Below are 7,610 nucleotides of genomic sequence, written 5' to 3' on the forward strand. Positions count from 1 at the left end.
GTGTCTTAGCAAGCCCTCAGGTGATTCTGACAGCCGCTCAATTTAAAAATTACTGATTTAATTTAAGAATAGATTGACCCATCAGGAAGACAGATCAGGCCAAAGGAAGCCAAGGAGCTTTCATAGAAAAAACTAAAACATACTCATGGCAAGTATTTCCAACCAGAATCATGACTCTCATCCTCAGAGCCAGTTTAGTCAGAGAGAAAACTTGAGGAATTCCATTGTCCAAAGAGTCAAGTAGAAATATCTGTTCCCTAAGATGATTTGAATTGATGAGAAATATTGAAGTATTCATTTACATGAGAATATTTTCAAAGCGGACATTTTTATAACCAGCTAGCTGCCTAGAAAAGATCTAAAATGATCCTGGCAATTTCTCTAGTGATATTGCTTCTCTCCTTTTAAGGTTTAAGAAAATGTTCTGCTCCTGGGTCATTTCATTTTATTCTTGGTAACTTATAGTTTCGAATTACAAAACACTTACTAATCAAATAGAGTGGCTCTTCTGCATCCGATAGTGCATTCAGTTCTTTCTGCTAATGGATAAATTTCCACTGCCCTTCCAAGTGTTCACTTATCATTAGAAGCCTTTGAACTCCGTTTTGGTATGCAAACAGCCAAATCATGCAATTAGCCCTTGCCTGGTTCTCCAGAGCCAGGGGCAGCAGAGACACAGGTCAGAACCATGTGATTTTTATGTTCGGGAGTCGATTATACTAGCTACGGGAGAGGCACTTAAGTAAAGTGCACTGTGCTTTAATAGCTGTCTTTACGACACAGAGAAAGCCAGCATCTTAATACCTGCAGTCTTGTTATCAAGTTAATCAAATTTTTAATACCAGAATGTGTGTATTAAACTTATGTCGCTTAGTACAGGCCAAGACCCTTCTTTCTCCCTCCTAGTCTGTTCTGCAGGCCATGCGATGCCGTGTTATGAAAACTATCCTTTAAACCTACTAAAATATTTAATACCTATGTTCAGATAGTGTTATGTAAGCAAATACCAAGAAAAGTCCAACCATTAGTGAACCTGACCGGGCCCAACTCCAAGGACTGGGAGAACAACCCAGTGACGGCTACAGTGCTGATGGGCAAGGGGAGGCTCCGAAGGTAGGGACCCCTGTGAGCTCAGAGCCCAGACGCCCCATGGACTTCTTGAAAGGCAATTCTTTAATTGTCTCTTACAACTTTAACGACATTCAAGAGGCACTGAGTCTAGGCGACTCCATTGAAGAAAGATTAAATATTTGCATATTTGTGCCTGTTGCATTGAGATCATAGGAAAAGGTAGGTACTTTTTGAATGCAGGGCAAAGGTTATATGTTATTTATATAACATATGTGTATATGTAGATATGTGTATATGTGTATACTTACATACAAACATATATGTATATATGCATACATACATGCAGGTGCTTACTCTTGTATTTCTCCGTACGAGGGAGAAGCCCCGAAATAATTGGTCTCTCAGTGTTCTTTTTCTCGGCCAAAGAACTTTAAGTCACACTAAATGAAACTTTGAGAGTCAGATAATTTTATGAGACCTTCTTCCCACTAATGAACTTTCTCTTTAATGAGGCTTTCAACTCCCCAGATTCACCGATCGCTTCTAAAAGGACAGCTCCCAAGTCTGTAACATAAAACCTAATTATTCTCGTGATTTCCCGACCCCAGTTCTCCAGCGCCGTTGGGGCTCCGTATGGTCTTAGCACGCGGTTGCGTCTCCGTCCCCAGCGCAGCGCCTGCACGCGCTCTGTAGCAATTCGCTGTGTGCGTTAATAAATGGGTACGTGGAGATGCAAACTGGTTCCTTCTTCTCCTGCCCCATCTCGGGCGGGCTTGGTGCCAGAGAGCGTCTGTACGTCATTCCCACGCTTTCACCCCCATCTCTAACCCCCAGTTCCGGCTGGTTAGCAAACCCCGGTAATTTTGCCTTTATCATAAAACTTGAATCTGCCTCCTCTTGACCATGGCCACTTTCTTTTTGTAGAATCTCGTTATTTCTGAGCTGGGTTACTGCAGTTCCCTGCTAACTGGCCTCCCCTGCTTCCGTTCACATCCTGGCATCTCCCAAACTGCCAAACCGGTTCCTTTTTAAAGCACGGATCTCTTCTCTCTTCCTCCCTCCCTCCGTCTCTTCTCTTCTCCCTCATGCGCACGCATGCTCACGCGCACAAACTCCTGCTCCAACTCATACGCCATCGATAGCTCTGCGTCGTGTACCAAGCAAAGTTCAGCTTCAGGACTCGATGCTTCAGATATGATTCCACAGTTCGCTCCAAGCTACCTTTTCCTCTCTCTCTCTCTCTTCATCCTCTATATTTTCTTCCCCACTCCCATATTCTGGCCCCCGCCAGCCCTCTGATGCTTTTCCCCACACACAAGTCCGTACCGTCTCCCTGGATGGCTGCTCATTCCCTCTGCCAGGGATCCTGCTACTGACCCCTCGACCGCACGTGAGCCTGCCAAGACCGCTCATCCTCTGAGCCCAGGCCCACTGCCTGTTCTCCCACAAAGCCTTTCCAAGATATCGCCAACTAAAACGTGTCTATCCATCTACTCTGCTCTCACAGCACTTTAACCATATCCTGTCACATCTCACAATATGCTTCATATCACTGTTTATACGTGTTTATCGCTTCCCCACTAGATTATGACATCTGAGGGGTCAGTGAGTAGTTTACTCATTTCTATAATCCCATGTGGTTTAGCACACAGCTTAGCACTGAGAAAGCTCAAGAATGTGTTTGACTATTTGCCATTAACTTCTATGATAATGCCGGAGATATACATTTCCCCTTCCCCCTCCCACATACAATTGGCCCTGACTCAAAATAGAAATCCTACCTGAGGGCTCTGATACCTACATATAAGAATATTTTGTCTAATGATGCACAGCCTACGACCTCCCTTTTTCTCTTATAACTTCCTCAGGCAATCAGTAAAGCATTCAGGTGACAAACATGGAACGTGCAAGCTCCCTAAAAAGCACACGTAGATTGAAACGCATAGCACAGTTTCTGGTCATCTCCATGGTGATGGGCACAAACTTCCCAGGGAAAGAGCCATCCCTCCAGGAGCCCAGCAGGGCTCACTCACCCCGAGCCACCTGGACATGCTCCTTCAGGCCGTCAAACTGGGCTCCTGGGTTGCATTCAATCCTAAAGGCGCTACTAGCATCCTTTTGATTTGGTGGGTCACTTTCCTCAAAATCAGCCATTTTCTGACTCATACCCAGTAGGTGGCCTGGGTGCCAGCCTGGGAAATGGTGCAAAGTCGAGAGAAGCTTCCAGAATCTCCTATTGGATCAGATCGTCTTGTGATCCTGCAGGTGCTGGCTGTAGGGTGCCCTGTTCAGAGCAGACTGCCAACCTGCCCTTGCGATCTGGGCGTGTCAATCTGTTTCCCATCTAGTGAGCACAAACTTTTGTCTACATTTTCCTCAATTTAGCAAGTCAACTCTTCATGATAGACAGCCAGCAAATCTCAAAGGTGATCAACTGCAGAAATGTAATTAAAACACCAAAAGAGTTACATTAACATACCCTGGGCAAAAGCGACATCCAGCCTAAAGGAAAGAAATAGACACTGCAGAGCTGAATATGGAATTTTAAAATTACTACATATAAGACAAAACATACTTGTTTCCCTATTTTCCCAACTCCTACTTGGAGGCGGATACAATTATTTTTCTCCAGGATCATTTCCTCCTGAGAGCTCCCATTTGGCAGCCAGAGCGGTTTTAATCCTTGGATTGGTAAGAGCTGTTGAAGAGAATGTTTAATGAAATCTTATTTTCTGGAAATAAATAGGCTGTTTAGCTGCTATTCATGGCTCTTTTACTTCTCTCTTAGCAGTGGCATTATCAGCTGAAGAAGGTGTGGATTTGGTTCACCTCCAATTCCAAGTAGGAAAAGGTCTTCTTGGCCTTATCCTTATGTTTTTCCTTTTTACTGGTAAAATGTATTTAGAAAAAAATGTATAAGTAAAATGCCCTATAGTAGGATCTAGATTTGGGAAGTATTGAAGTCCATTCTTTAACTTCCTTGTAACAAAGCCGTCATGTTTATCATTAATGTTATCAAGTCATGTTTTAAGCAACTTCTCTCTCTGTGTGTCCATTTCTGTCTCTTTCTCTGTCTCTATCTCTCTGTCTCTCTCAGTCTCTCTCTCTCTCTACACACACACACACACACACACACACACACACACCTCTTCTACATATGTATATGTGTGGACATACACATATACACATATACATGTACTTATACCTCGTTGCGCTAAGTCTCCTAGGTGTTTTAGAAGCAGGAAACGTTTAGTCCGGATCGGCTCAGGATTTAGGGAGCCACACATGCCAGTGCTTTCCTTAATAGAAGGAACCATTTAGATCCATTCCGAACTGCAGCCCATCCATGCAGGAGCTGATGCAGTATGAATGCTGGTGGAGAAGAGACCACTAAAGCTGGATCTCGCGGCCTTCATAGCTTGTTCATTCCCACCTCTGCATCTGAAAACGCGGGTTCTCCGTGCCACTCACGCAGACCAGAACAGTCCCACTAGGCGGACGATGATTTCATTTCTAGTTTACACTCTTCTATCTGAACCAACGTGAACGAAGCCAAGCTCCTGCTATCAGGGTGACATTTATTCATTTATTAAATCAACTGATTTAATAAATTCAACTGAGCTAAAATTTAAAAAGAGAGAACACTCAGTTAAATATTATAGAGATAAATGAGACACAACTCCTACCTCAACTCACAGTTCATCCATGAAGATGGACAGGTAACACCAGAGTAGGCTGACAGGTGATATAACAGAAGTAAGCCCAGTGTGGAGGCCGAGAAGGGGCATGACAGATCTGCCTGGTGGGCTTCACAGTGGGGGGCATGCTTGAATGGAAGTGATTTACACGGAGATTCCCAATGGGCACAGATTCCAGAGACTCAGAATTTACGACAGAAATGCAACCCTGGATGTCACAGTGGCAAATGAAGACTTTATAGGTTCTGTCTTAGTAACAACAAAATTTTCTTGAGCAGAGCTTTTAGACTTTGTTGCTTACAGTGACTGCTTTTGCCAGTAGAATTCCATGGAAGTAATACTGAGATTGTTCTGTGCATAAGCCTTCACTGGCTTGGCTGCTTTTACTTCTTGCTCCTTAAAATCAAGCCCTTGTGTAAGAAGGGTGCCTACCCTGAGACCACTATGCCATAAAACAAACAAACAAACAAACAAACAAACAAACAAACAAACCGAGGCACGTGGAGAGGACCCAGAGGATGAAATGCCACATCGAGAGAGAAGAGGGTAATGTGGAAAAAGAAGGAGGGGAAGAGACATCGCTGCCACCACAGGGCACAGAGGGACCAGACACGTGGATAAAGAAGCCATCTGGGAACGGCCCAGCTGACTTCACGTGGATCAGAGATGAACTGCCCAGACGATCCATTCCTGACTGCCTCACCCGCAAAATTCTGAGCAAAATAAAACAGTTGGTTTAAGCCATTAACTTTTGGGATCGTTTGTGCAGTGAAACACTGACCAAAACATAGAGGTCCTAAGGTGGATATATGATGCCAAGGGAAATAGAATCCTCATAGGACTTAGGAGGTCATCTCGTTAGCCCATAAATACCGAGATAAGAGAGAAACCTAAGTCCCTTTGTGTTTTTTACTATTCTGTGTGTCCCTCCATTCCATTTCGGGAACTAATCTTCTCCCTTTACGCAGGTTAAGGGCAAACAATACAGCAATTCATAATGTCTCCTCCAAATGCTTAAACGATCTTTCGTGGAAGCCACCAGGCTGTCATCTTCTGGGTGCCCAACCTCTTAGTAAGGAGCTGTTTGAGCGTTTGACTGTCAAATAATGGTGAAACTCTTTTGTCCATTTTTCATCTTTGCTATGAATTCCAAGGGTATGAGCACACACCGATGAACAGAGCCTTAGGCCTCGATCCTCATGTGACTTTAGGAGCACGATTACCTGCTCAGAAGGCTTTTAAAATCTCCCAGAGAACAATGTTACTATTTATCTGCATTGAAGAAAAAGAGTCATTCCAGTTATTAGGCATGGTTAATATGAAAAAAAAAACAACAAAAATACCTGATAGGAGCATGGAGTTTTACATGAAGCAAGGAATATTTTAATCTCAGAAATAGTCGAGTAGGCCAGAATCACTTGCTATGTGACTATGGGTCCACACCTCCCACTGAAAACTGAAGTTCCCCCCAGAGCTTTCCGCAATGCAATTAACTCACCCAATACCTTATGAATGCACTAAGGTATACTGAATATTTCGGCCTTGTTTCTTTTTTCCCTGCTCCCACCCTGCCCCCGCCCCAGCTCTGAGTGCTGGATTCATGGAGTCTGATTTCATCCCACTTGGAAATTAGCAAATGGCAAGACTGACCAAGAAACTTGTCATCAGGCAGGGCCTTTGTGAAATGGCTCACTAATTAGCCATTTCATATTTTTGTTATTTCTTTTGCAATTCATGTTAAAAATATGTTCTGTGGATGCCAGCCTGCTAGGACGCAAGGAGCCCTTGTCACTCAGCAGTAATTCAGTGGAATAATAAATAACTCCGTTCGTTCTCCCCCACACACCCCCAAGGCCATGTGGCCCCACATCGGTCACCATGCTCTGTCGGGGGGCACAGAGTGGTCACTGCAAGCAAAAAAAGGCATCTTGACTTCTCAGGAGCCTTCCCTCTGCAAAGAGAGAAGGATTGTGGCTATGTCTCCAGTATCTGAGGTCACCCAAGGACTGGGAGTACAAGGCTGTCTTTTTTGACATGCTGTTATCACAAGCAGCATATCTCTTGAGTGAAATTACAGGAATGGAGATTCCTAAGGGAAAGATGCCATTTCATCCACTAAGCCAGATCAGCTGGAACTGGGGTGGAACCGCTTGGACCAGGACCTTGTGTTCTGTCAGCTTTTAGGTGGGGTCCACTCACAGGCTCTCGCCAAGATTTCAGCCGGGTCCTAGCCCCACCCTGGCTAAGACATTAATCGTCCTTAGTGAGTATCTCAGGAAAGAAACAGTGACTTCCCCTAGGAGGCTCACCCTTCCACATCTGTGTTAGGAAAATAGTAGAGAACTATCAAAATATGACAGAGAAAGACATTGTTCAGGCAACTCTGGGCTATAGTCAGAATGATCATGATAGTAAGCCAAATGTGGCTCACATACCAGGCCATTTGTCAGCAGAGAGATGATAGGAGATAGAAAGCAGCAAAGCAAAGACAATTCAGCCTCCTTCTCCACCTCGCAAAAGGCTGGAGTTAACCGCCCTGGATTTTCATTTAGGACCAAGGGTTTTAATCCAGCCTATAACTGGAGATGTCAAAGAAATAAGAACATTCCTTGGCAACATGAAAATCTATGTTCACTCAGGGAGACTCAGAAGCACTCCTGCTCTTTCTAGAACCTTCTGTACACAATGCACACAGCTTTGATTAGTGATCTTCATGTCCCTCTGTTTGTACCCTCCTGGGCACACAATCTCCAGGGAGTGGGTCTTGGATGTTTTTTACTTTACAGATTTCTAGATAATGTCAGTGCCTTGGTCTAGAGGCCATAGGTGAATGACAATGGA

Source organism: Pteropus medius, unplaced genomic scaffold, assembly GCF_902729225.1.
Source record: "Pteropus medius unplaced genomic scaffold, Ma_sr-lr_union100, whole genome shotgun sequence".
NCBI lineage: Eukaryota > Metazoa > Chordata > Mammalia > Chiroptera > Pteropodidae > Pteropus > Pteropus medius.